Source organism: Macrobrachium nipponense, chromosome 47 (genome assembly GCF_015104395.2).
Source record: "Macrobrachium nipponense isolate FS-2020 chromosome 47, ASM1510439v2, whole genome shotgun sequence".
Lineage (NCBI taxonomy): Eukaryota > Metazoa > Arthropoda > Malacostraca > Decapoda > Palaemonidae > Macrobrachium > Macrobrachium nipponense.
The window spans coordinates 24,436,329-24,449,772 of NC_087222.1; the positions used below are offsets into that span (position 1 = coordinate 24,436,329).

General features: G+C 37.4%; 1 pseudogene; it reads right to left on the reverse strand.

Annotated features, from left to right (window-relative positions):
- Window positions 1-10,365: 10,365 nt before the first annotated feature.
- LOC135204587 (cytoplasmic FMR1-interacting protein-like) overlaps window positions 10,366-13,444 on the reverse strand; it is a 35,963-nt pseudogene continuing 32,884 nt past the window's right edge.

The following is a 13,444-nucleotide window of genomic DNA, read 5'->3' on the forward strand; positions in this document are numbered from 1 at the left end:
CAATTGCAACTCTAAGCATACCATTAAAAGACTGAAGTTTCGTCAACATATTGTGATATATGAAAGCCCCATACGAACTAAATAAATGCATGTGAGCTCTTCGTAAAATATGTTTTCAAGGCAGTTTTGAAATCCAATATGGCGGCTACGTTTTGCATGGACGGTTCTCATCAGTGACGGCCACCATCTTTCCCCAGCCTCCCACACTCATTTGAACAATGTTAGCGTATTTGTATGTAACGTTTATTGATCTTACTCAAGATTGCAGTTGTAATCAGCACAATAAAACAACATTTTGTTGCCTATATTAGTGAAAGTATGAAACTTGTTATTCCTGGGGTTATGGTTTGAACTGAATCCATTCTTACCTTGTAATCGCGGTTTTTATCCTTACTGCCATCACAACTGAAACTCCACAGTGCTTATTTGATTGTTATTATACACATTTTGGTCTCAGTTCACTCCACATTGCACTTTAACCCGTTGCTGTTCCTGTTTCTAAGCGCGCGCGCCATAAACACAATTACGAACAGCAGACGACGACAGACGACGAAACTGCAAAGTTTTATTCCCTAAACTGTTTACTTTACTCGTTATTTAGTTTAAATTTACTTTGTTATTTAACATTTTGATTTAATTCATGTATATTATTTTTTTTTTCCCTTTTTTTGCACCAAATTACCCAAAAAAATTACAGATATTTCTAAAGTAGATAAAATCAAATGTTTCTAACGTTTCGTACATCTGGCTGCCGAAACCATAGAGGAACGAATATGGAAAAGTGCTAGAGGAACGACTACGTTTTTTTTTTTTTTGCTTTTTGTTTTTTTTTTTTTTGCTTTTTTTTTTGCTAGCACTTTTCATTGATTTCAGTCTTTATTAGTATTTTGAATTTCTTTAATAATCGTAAGCCAGAAATAAATGTAACCCTTTAATGTTTGCATGCTAAGAATGGCAAAATCATCGGTTGCCACATTAGTGGAGGCTTCACACATACGCCGTTCCATTATTATAAACTGTTTCCATGAATTCTAGTTGTCTAGTAATGCAATAATGATAAAATTGCTTTAATATTTATGTATATATACTTCCAATACATAGCCTAATTTCATTTCAACTTTCAACGTTTGTGTGTGTATTCTTATACCCAGTTTGGAGGGTCAACACATACCGAATGGCAAGAGAGAGAGAGAGAGAGAAAGGAAGGCGGAGGAACGAAGAAGAAAAGGGATGGCGGTGGAGGGGGTGTGGGGGGGGGGGGGGGGGGGGGGGGGGGTGGGGAGAGGGTAGGTGGAGCTTTATACGTGTGTTTTCGTATCCATTTCTGCATAATGGAGTTTTTGTCTCTTGGTACAAGACAAGTGACGTTTATTCTTTACGATTAGTGATTCACGATACCCTTATAAATTACGGCACTGGGTGTAATGCACTATAGCAAAATCTCGTTCTGTTACGAGTGTTCGTTACAGAAATAGGTATTGCCCAAAAACCTGCTTGCACTGTCTCTGAAACCCATAGTAGACATGCTGCTTAGTTTGTCAATCAAGTTTTTATCAACCAAGTATTTTTTTACAAGCTAGCTATTGAATAAATTTGTATTTTTCTCAGTCAAAACATATGCCCCTCAATGCTAACTTTCCTCTTTTAACGACTTTCTGGTCATTGCAATTCGGCCCCGCCCCCTAATAATTTCTTATGGTGCGAAAACAGACAGAGGCCCAGAGGGACCGAAAACGATTGCGTCACACTACGGCGATAATCCAGCAGTAAAACATCTTCATATATCCAAAAAGTAATAATAAGATATATATGCGCATTACGATTATAACAATTACATGTATAGCTGAAACAATCTGCATGAATAACTGGTAAACTGTTTCGTCAATGACAGTTGAGTATAGCAATTATTTAAAATAGGTACGAAAGTCAAGATGTCGTTGGCGTCATAATACAGAACTTAAAAGAACGTTCTAATTCAGAAAAATAATTACTTAAATTTGAGTCAGTCGAGTTACTTTTTAAATAACGAATATTTTCAAATTATCATCATAATATGTAAAATATTGATGTTTTACTACTTATTTAAAAATTAGCTAAGAGCACGCTTCTCATCATCTTCTACCAAAACAGCTGTTTACTCCTGGCTTGTTTGTTGGTGAGAAATCGTGTTTCGATTGTTGTGATAAAAGTGCTCCAGCGTCTGTGGGTACAAGTGGTGTGCGGATTTTATCACAGGAAATGGAAAGTTTGTTGACACAACGCGACTCCGTAAACATCGAGATGGCGTCAATCTTCGAAACATTTTTAGTTGTAAGTAAAATTTCTAAAGCGTTTTGGTGACATTTCCACTGCCGTGGGCACCATTTTCAGTACCCTCTGTTTAAATCTTAAAATTTGGCCTTAATTTCTAACTTTGGAGAAAATACTTACTTCGAAAGGAGAGTAGAGGTCTTTAGCTCCGTTTCTCACCAACAAGTCGCGACTGATGCCCATCTCGATGTCAGGACGCGTTATAATGTACTTTTTCGGAGGGTGGCAAGCGTTGAATGTAGGTGGCCTGGTTGGCCTGCCGTGGTGATCTACCCTAATTACAATCAATAGCACTGTGGAGTTTCAGTTGTGATGGCAGTAATGGATAAAAAACCACCAATTAGGCTACGAGGTAAAAATGAATTCAGTTCAAACATGACCCCAGGAATAACAAGTTTCATACTTTCACTAATAGCTATAGGCACAAAATGTTCTTTTATTGAGTATGATCAATAACGTTACATATAGCTATAGGCTACGCTAACATTGTTCAAATGAGTGCTGGGAAAGATGGTGGATAGTCCGTGATTAGCCCGGCCAGCCTGAACAATAGCCACCATATTGGATTTCAAAACTGCCTTGAAATTCAAAACATACTAATTTTACGAAGAGCTCACATGCTTTATTTTAGCTCGTATCAGGCTTTCAATATCACATTATGTGATGAAACTTCAATCTTTTGACTGGTATGCTTAAAGTTGTAATTGTATTCTTTTTTTCACCAATTAAATATAGAGTGAATAAGACCCGGCCAGCGGGGTGACAATGATGGATTGTCCGTGATTGTTTTACCCTAACCCTGGACTGTAATTTAAAAATCTAATGTTAGACAAGACTATAGAAATATCAAAATTAATTAAATTATTATATATCAATTAATATATATAAACCGTAGCCCGTCAAGCTAGGTACCCTTACCCCATAGGTAGCTAGTGGGTACAGACAGCCGTACCCTAGCCGCGCCCAAAGATGGGGCAGAGCGAACAGTATTTGACAGTAAATATGGAGTAAATATGTACGCTTAATGCCTTGAAATAAGCTAAACATATGGAATTAAATATGGAAGATATTTTATATTTAAATTAATATATAGGTAGGGAGGTAGTAAGCTACCTTCCATCATGCCATGACACTTTCCACCGGTCGTCTATTTTCAATCGTTAATCACGCAATTGCCACAGCAAATAATTAATTATCCCCCATTTATAACAAGATTAATCATCCACCTACCTAATTCCGCCGTATATAACCTCCATTAACCAATTACTCACCGTGAAACACGTAGATAAGGGACGTAACTTCGCCAGACTGGCAGCCATAGTTATTGTTTACATACGGAGGGGAGCCGATGACGTCACGTCAACTTGGGCCTTATAACGGCTCGGCTTGCCATTGATCGTCATATTTTAATGGTTTATTTGATCGTTTTTGTCGATTGTATAACCTTGTTTTCGTTAAATGTCGGTTTTTGTGTAATTTTTGTCCGTTAGATGTTGTTTCAGTGATAAAAATCGTAGTAGTTATGTGATTTTCCGTCTAGTTCGGTCTATTGGGCGCCTTTGAATTGGTCGTTATTTTTATACGTTTTATTTTTTTTAAATAGTATTTAGATCTATATTTGATTAGATCTTGGTTTATTTTGTTAAATTGTACATTAATATAACGACAAGAAATCATGATATAATCACATGACGTCAATTCTGAATAGGTCTACACAACAGAACACCTCAGAAACGGTCACTATTTTCTTTACATTTTATTCGGTATTAAATATAGGTTCATTGTTTAATTTACTTTCATTGAATATTGTTTTGATAATATTAGTCACTGTAATAATGATAATAATCTTCATTTTAGGTAAATAGGTAGTTTAAGAGCTAACTGTCTCATGTACCTGAATCTAACGAAGGCCCAGGTGACGCTTTTCACCGGTTATTATGGCGTCGTTCTTGTTAAAAGAAAAAACTCTTAATTAAACCTCTTCTTATTTCAAAAACTCTGAAACTGTCCATACTTGTCTTGAGATAAAGTAAAAAAATGGTTTTTATTCAATTATCTCTTGTTCTCTCATGTACACTGAATGCTTTCATTCCATGATCTAGCTATATACCAATGACCTTTTTAAATGATTTCCTGCTCAATTTCGCTGCCACAACTTAAAATCTTTCTCATAAATGCCAACAAGGGTATTCTAGACTTTTTTTGAGACTATAGTGACCTTGTGGGGCTAAGGTTACCACCAAACTTGCTAATCAAATGTCATCTCTCATCTAATTCAGTAAATTTTTGGGCAATTACAGCATTCAAACTCCCGTGACGAACTTAGAACTTAAAACCTCTGGTTGTGAATAATTAAAAGGCTTCTGATGTCTATAGTTCATGTCTATACTATCCATTCACAACTTAATTTCCTGTCTAGAACCTGATTGCAACATTCTGCAACTTATTTCCATCTAGCACTTAGACCTATGCAGTTTAACCTATTCTCTTCCATCTGGAGCTTTCAGAGGAGTACTGTTAACAGTTCTTAGCCCTTTCAGTCACTAGACCCATGAACGTCTTGTCTCTTCGCAAACCATCGTTATAATTTGCGAGATATTTCACATTTTTCACTAAAAGTGAATTTACAATTCTCCAGTTTCTCAAAGTACGTGAAGTAAGAGAACATTTATTCTTAGCAGATATACAAAATTCACATTAGCCAAAGTTGTTTTAACAGCACATGAAAATGATTCTTGTATCTATACAGTACTCAGGTCTTTTATATATTGTTTAAAATTCCAGTGAATGTCTTGTAATTAGTACAATACACTTTAGCCTTAAAACTTTTGGTCTAACTTATTTGATTTTACTATTTTTTTGAGAGAGTATACCATCTTGCCTTAAGGCTTAAACAAAACCAAGTACCGTAGACCATCGCTTGGCAAGTAACAAAATTGTCCTAATTCAGTAGACCATTGCTTAGCAACTAACAAAAGAACACATTCAGTCCACCTTCAGGAAATCAAAAACTGTTTTACTGATAACTTTATTATTAGAAAGTTAAAATAGTATTGTACATTAAATATTTTTGGTTACAATTTTGGGAAGTTTTCTACAAAAAAAAAAAAAATCCGGAGGCAAAGCATCGGCAATATACAGCTCTCACTGCTTACGAGTATTGGTCAACTCCTCAGCCAACAAGAAGGTTTTTGCTAGTATGTATACGATTCATAAGGCCTATCTCATCCATTACGAAACGCAGCTAAGAATGGCGGAGGCTGGAGTAAACGAGATGTGATCTTCATAAACAAATAAAATATATAACAATCACGTGAACATAAAACAATAAGGAAATTTTTCAGACCGAAGATAAGAGTTGGTACGATTCTTCATATAGTACCCAATGTTTCTGTCTGTAACTAAATGAAAACTTTTTCTGTACAAAACCATTACTGGAATGAAATAATACAGTTCCTACAATCTTTCTCTCTTTAAGCACACGGAGGCCATTTAAAAAAAAAAAAAGATTTACATAGCAGCTGACATTCAAACAACAATTGTTGAAGCACCTTTAGTAAGAAAGAAAAATATAAAACTAGTCTTTGTGACTTGCACCGATTCTGTGCAGCGAGATCTAACAAAGTAATAATAATTTAGCAGTTCTACAATCCTTTGCACAGTATCAAATGTCATTGCTACATCTGTAAGCACTACGACGATTTCAGAACAGTTTCTAGTTTTACACTAATGCTGATAGACGATCAGAGTCTTCGTTTTCTACAGTGACAAAAGATATAAAAACAATTCATCTTGAATTTCTGTACCAAAGCTTCAAGTGAAGTCATTCCTTTGCCTTCGTTAACCGACCAAGAACATTTTCTCATTTTTACGTACGCAAAATAAACTGGCACTTATAATATGTAACAATAAAGACGACAGAACACGTAACTGATTTACACATAAACATCTGCCGTAGTGCCGAGCTGCTAATGAAAAGTGCACCACTAACTACTACGACAACCAATCTAAAAAGTTAGAGGAATAGGGACGAGAAACTTAAAAAAAAAAGTAATTCGAAATTAGTTAACCGATATACGCATTCACTTATATTCATTACCTTTGTGTCTATATACAACTACTATAGTGATCTGTTCTACACCCTTCTATGATACAAAAAGGGCTTGTAATACTGACCTCTCTCTCTCTCTCTCTCTCTCTACGGAACGAAATAAATGTTGTAACTATGTACGTTATGTCATCTCCATTGAGTGATATCCATTAGGGTGAAAATAATATACAACATATATGCAATTAACAGTAAACAGAAGAATGAGTGAAGTGAAGTTTAACCCATAAACAGCAAAGAGTTATCAGAAAGACAGATTCATGCTACTGAAGTGTCATTACATTATTAAAATGAGTTACAGATATATAATAGAAGGGTATATAAAGTATTCGATGAAATGCATCGTTAAAAAAACTAAAACTAAAATTGTCTGGCTTATTCAATATCTTTTTGAATATTTGTTCAATGATTAACTCGGATTTGGAAGAGCCAAGAAGTAATTTTGACTGGTTTAAGTTAAATTCTTTTGATGTGGGACACAGGTTCAAACTTCTAATACCACAATTCTGTACACAAGGTTACTCAGATTTAGACAAAGTGGGTACATGATTTTAAAATCTGACGTAAGAAAGGTATCAGTGTCATCTGGACCCTTCAAGTCAAGATCTAATCAATGTTCATACCAACAAGGTCTTGACAGACCCGGAACTGATCTTTATGCCACAAAGTTAAGGACTGGTTTGTTGCCGAGTATGAATCCTGGTCGCAACTAAATCACAGAGAAATACAGAGATTCTTTTAGCAGGGCCTTTTGGAACTGGTGTGAATTTAAACTTAAAAGCTGCAAGGAGAGAGAGATATGGAGAGAGAAAATGAAAATCAATTACCTCAAGTGCATTCTAACACAATATTTCGAGCAGACAAAGCTTTGAAATAAATAGAGCGCTAATCAATTTCCACAAAATAATCGCAAGAAATATACAAAAGCTTCCATAAGAGTTTAGCAGTTGTTTAACCTGTAAGCTTTTCAAGAGAAATGTGTTATATAATTCATGTCTGTGTCCAGAACTCAGGTACCGTTACATTACGCGTTAAAGCACCGAAAGGCAATTAAAATGTGGGTCTGTGACAATGGCTCCTGTCTGACGAGAGAACTGCCTTCAACTGCTGTATGCTTAAGTCTGTGAGATTTCTCGTCTGCTGGAATAGTAAACCTCTGTAACTGTGCCTTAATCCAACGACCAGTAATGACATCCTAACGCTCAAGTGAATGATAGATATAATACAGAGGATATCTACAAAATCTATGTATAAAATTACTAATATATAACCTCGATAACAATGTAGAGAATACGATGTATCTCGAGTCTCCAGTAAACTGTACTGAAGCCAGATATTTTACCATAAAACCAGTAAACTTTTGGAATTTTGGTCGAATTTATACTACACTTACGTCATTTGCCTGTTTGCCTTTTCAGAGTTCTGTAAGAACAGGAAAATTAAGTCTTGTATCAAATATACTTTACAATACTTATGAATTACTCATAATACTGTATTTTCTCATGATTATTACATGCGATTAAACTTGAAAGTGTTCCTTAATTCAAAACGGCCTTTTGCATTTGTCCCGTTTATATCTTTGGTGCTTCAAACTAGGGAGATTATTCTCTCACTTCTCTCTATACAAATAGATTTCTCCCTAAGCTTCATTTGCAAATGGTCTACAAAAAGTACTTATCAAAAGTTCCTTTTCTTTTTTAAACCTGCCAGTCCCTGAAAACCAAACACTCTGATCTACACCTGCAATCACAGAGGTGTCTCCCCTTTAGCGCAGGTGGTCAGGCCGCTGGTAAGTCTGATTGGCCAGGCTCTGGTGGATGGGAGGTTTGGAAACACCCCTCACGTGCTCGACGGGGAGGTTGTCCGGGTCACTGGTCTTGAGGTACTTGTTCAAGACGGCGAAAATCTGCGAGTTGAGCACCTGGAACCGTCGGATTCTGTCACACATTCTCTTGAGGGGCTGGAAGGATAAAAATAAGGGATTGTTGTATGTTCAAGAACAGTGGTGATGCTACTTTTACGTTCGGAAGTTTCTCAGCCGTTAGTACAGTAAGTGTACATCCAAATTCATTTTCCTAACTTAGCTTTATTTTCAAAGTATTTTATTAGTACTTTTCTTGGACCTGTTTCACATTTACATTCAGGTACTGTATGGATGTAATATCCTGCAGAAGATTGCTTGACAACCAACTATCTTACTTGAAGTGTTCCATGTGAAGGCATGTATTATTTGAATAACAAAATGGCTAAAATATCAACCCTTCCTTCCAAGCAAAAAAAAAAAAAAGAAAAAAATTATACTAACATTTTAAAATGTACAACTAGAAGCAAAAGGAAAATATTTTCCCATTGCCAAGAGTGATACCAAAACAAGCAATGCAAAACTTACGATGCCCTTAATAGTTTCGTCCTTCCCGTCCACTTTTCTGCACACAGGAGGTATGTGGTAACAGAAATCGAGGGCTTCGAACCTTCTCTGCTGAACCCAGTAGCACGATCATGCAGCATCCAGCCCAGTTGGTCAAACCTTCCCGCCGAAGAGTTGTCTGAAAGGGCACACAATTTCAAAGGAGTTGTTTAAAACAAGAGATTTTTTGTAACTGTCAGCTTTTAATATTTTATCTTATATTGAACATTTAAAAAGGAATCCATCCTAGAAAGGGCAGATCTGGGTGCAGGTCATAGTAAAGAGTTAAATCAGTTGACAGAAAGGTCAGTTACCAGACAGGCCCAATAATGGAGGGAGCACAATACCAATTGAAAACTAATAACGGCCTTAATAAGAGGAATAAAACTTACTCGACCGTGAAATTGTTAGCACCGACAGGTATGCACATGACGAACTGCAGGGCCGACCACAGTCTTGTGGAATTCCGTGCACTCGTCCACGTTCATGACCCCCCGTTAGCTGGGGGTGATCCATGCCAGATGGGATCCTCTAAGAAGGACTGAATTCTCGTCAATATAACCTGTGACAAAGGAAAGAGATGTTTACTCTGTATATACAGAATAGAACAGAATAAAATATTAGAGCGTATTAATCATTCTTTTCTATTTCATAAGTGAGATCTGCACCATGTGAGGTGAATTGATGGCACTACCCTCCTATGGGGTATATATAAAGAATAACATTTTCTTTGAGATGCATTTATTCTCATCCCTCTGAAGGAGGCACCAAGTGTCTCAGAAAAACTTCAGAATTTGTGGTAATCTTTTCACCAATATACACCTCAAAAGACTGACCTTAAAATACTTTCTTTATACCGCATATTGCCTTCCACAAGACATAGTCAGATTCCATGCACCTAAGCACACCAGCCCCAAAGAATTTGATACCAGCCCAAAGGGTTTGATTTCATAGAAGGGACATAGATTTGAGATAAAATACTCAGTACGTGGGCCAAGAAAGTAATAAAAATGATTACAGTTTAGACCACAAGCAAAGGCAGGAACATACCAGACGATATCCCTAGATACCCCTCAGGCTGATTACATGACATGAAGTCTTACAGAGATGAGTCTGCTCAGTCTACTTGCGAACATTCTTCTCACACTTACCTCGAATATAGACAGGCCGCAACACAGCCGCTCTCTGGTCAAGAGATCGCCTTCCCTTGCAATCATAGCTTGCTGTGAGGGATAAAAAGAAATATTAGGAGATAGTACTATTTGCTTATTTATAAATCGACTGTGACCGGTAGCGTTTAAAGTTAAATGATATGCTGTCAGTCTAAAAAAGATTTTCATACTGTCTTCACAAATTATAAAGTATATAAGGATTGAAATTAAAGATTTCAATAGTTTGCTGACCATCATGTGCACTTCTCAGTGCCTACTCAGGAGAGGAGTTTAGGCGATGGACGTCGGGCAAATGAACCTCACTCACCTTAGCGTTCCAGCCTCTCATGTTGGCAACAATCTGGAGGGGAGCGTATTTCGATTCCGCCTCATTCTGCTTTGTGGTCTCCGGTTTTCTCGCCCTCTGGAAAACGGCACGGGAACGGTAACAAGTGTAATAAGGTTCACTGGCGCAAAAACTATTTGTGTTTGTGAGGGAAGACTCAAACTACTGGTATGTAGTCTCTACATGCAAACTTTAGACTTACAAACTTTCAGAGATGAAAAGTTTCATTGTCACATGGAATGTGGAATATACAAACTTTACTTCATGTAATTCATTGCCACTTTTTCAAAGAAAGATCTGAAATTTTAATTTTCTTCTTATGTACTTTTTACATACAAACCTACATACTTTCAAAGATACAAAATTCCATTTTCACACACAATGTTGGATATACAATCTTTTTTTCATGATATCCATTACCACTTTTTCAAGGAACAATTCAAGAATTTTGTTCATCATAAACTTTTATATGTATGGAAATTCAAGAATTAACATACCTTTGCAGTACGGCCGAGGCAGAATATATTTTGGAATGGAGCGGCCTGGAGCAAGTCGCAAACTTCTTCTTGCGTGAGAGACTGTTCAACAAGCAAGCAGAACAGCAGGGCATTGCCAAGCTCTCTGAAATGGTGGAACAAGTCCGTTCTGGCATCAGGGTACTGGACGATGTCATTTAGCTGGGCGTGGTAGTATCCGAGTACGCCTAGAATGAAAAAGATTAGATATTGATTAGTGGAAATAACTGATGCAGAAGTGGATGTATGGAAGATTCAAAATTGAAAACAGTCTGAATGTAGTTAAAATAACAAGTGTGTGTTGATATAAATTGTTGGCCGGGCTGGCCTGCATTGAAAATTCTCAGTCTTAGCTGATAGAGAGAAAAAGAGAGTGAGTATTCTACACAATGATGGAGAGTAAAATGAGAGAGAGAGAGAGTACTCTACAAAAAAAATCTCGAAAACAGTTCGAGAGTTTCTGCAACTACACCTGGATTTGATATCACAATTTAATAGTTTTCTGGTTATTTCAAAGTCTAAAAATCAAATTAAAACCAAACAAATGCAGCCTTGAATCTAGAAACAAATTCAAACATCTTGGTTAATGAGCTGTGTGCACTCGGTGATAAGTTACGAGTAGAAAACCCTGCAGGAGAAGACAAAAGACTACGTCCATGAAACACTCACCTGGAGAGCCATAGTCGTATCTCGGCAACTTGCACTGCTTGGGCATTGCTTGCAAGAGGGTCTTTGTGACTGGTGGATTTCCCTGAATCAGCGAACGGATGATCTCCAGGAGCTCCTGCATCACAACGGCAATGCCTTGGTAACCCAGAACACGGACTATGGACCGCAGATGAGGAGGTCCCAGGAATCCTGTGAAAGTACACGAATAAAGTTGCACATACAAAACTAGTCGAAATGGATACAGAACCCCTGGATTATATTTTTGTTTTTTCTCACTTTTTTCTATCACGGGTGGCTCCCAGAAAAAAGAAAGGATGAGAATTAAGTAATGCTAACATTCACGGTTGGCCTTCTGAATTGTGGATAGATAAACCCTGGCATACAGACTTCTATACCTATAGCCATTTCCTACGTACACGTTTGCTATATTTCCAAATCTGAGGACTGTGATCAAGTCTGTTTGGTGAAATGAGCAGCTACAATGATGCTAAGAATTCTCTCCTATTAATTTCATATTATTATTATTATGTGCATTAAAGCGACTATAACCTTTAGACTTAATTTGGTATGTCTGTTGTCTAGAAGGTTGAGCAAATGTTACATGTCAATTTTCCTGTAGTTTTCAGCTCTGAAACACAGAGACTGACAGTAAAATGGTTTGACAGGTGAAACAGGAGGAAACCCTTGCAGTTGCACTGTGAAACAGCTATGGAAAGTAAGAATGAAGAAGGAGAACATGAACAAAAGTACAGTAAAAGGAATAAAAGGGTTGGCAGTTAGGGCCAAAGGGATGCTGAAAAAGAACCTTGCGCACTACCCAACACGGCGGGGTAGACTCACATACAATCTGCCTAAATTGTTCAGTGACAAACTGGATAAAGAAACCAACCCAAACCACGCCTCCACCTGAATACTGAGAGTATATTGTTGAATATGCAACGTTCAAGGCCTTGCTACCCCCACCCCACACCATGTATGGAGCAACATTAGGGGGTTTGTCCCGCTGCAGCGGCCTGTGCAAAGGTTGTCACGGCTGCCTTCACGAACCTGGGAATTAAAGAGAGGGTGAATTAGTTTGAGATTTAATCTGAACTCTCGTAGAGTATGTCTGAAAAGATTTCAGACACTTGTCGACATTGTCTGTGGTATGTGGGCAATCTATGTTTGATGCTTAATTAGCAAAATTTTCACTCTGAGCTTTTATTGTAAAGTTACTTCTTATGATTGATGTTTGATATCTTTGGTCATTCCCTAGAAAAGCTTGGATGTCACAATAAAAACGATGGAAATATATTGCATTCTGAATGTATATTCACGTTTTTTCTAAAAATGACATGTTACATCATTCAAATAGTTATAACGTTTTTAACTTGCTACCTATGCCAGGAAGTCCCAAGGGACTTGTTCATACAACAAGGGTTAATATTAGCAGAGTGAGGACAAGTCTTAGTAGTTTTACACAGCTTAGCAGGACAGGACCAAAAGAAACTGATAAATGGAGAATGCAAAATCTAACACTGATTTGCATCGAAGGGATGCTCTACACAAAGTACACACACCAACCCTACTAAAAAATACACAGTACTGTGCAGACTTTACATACCTCATACTGCACTTAAACAGGCCTGAAGAGTACAATGACCAACTTACAAACGACCTGACATAAACAATGTAACTCGTTTGTAATTAAGGAGGTGTCTGTACATCCAGGAAGTAGTAGTGACGACCCACCTGTTAGTAGCAGGCATTAGTGAGCCAGTAGTTTGGCAAGAAGTCATAGTTCAGCTCCCAAAAAGGACGTGAGGGTCGTTCTGCCGTAGGGCGCAAGGACGTTGTGGTTTGCCTCACGAAGTTGGTGCGTCAAAGTCATCCAACACTAAGAGCTGGCTGAGTAACTTGTGCGTCTGTCTGTTCACCTCGATCAGGCCTTCGAGTTCC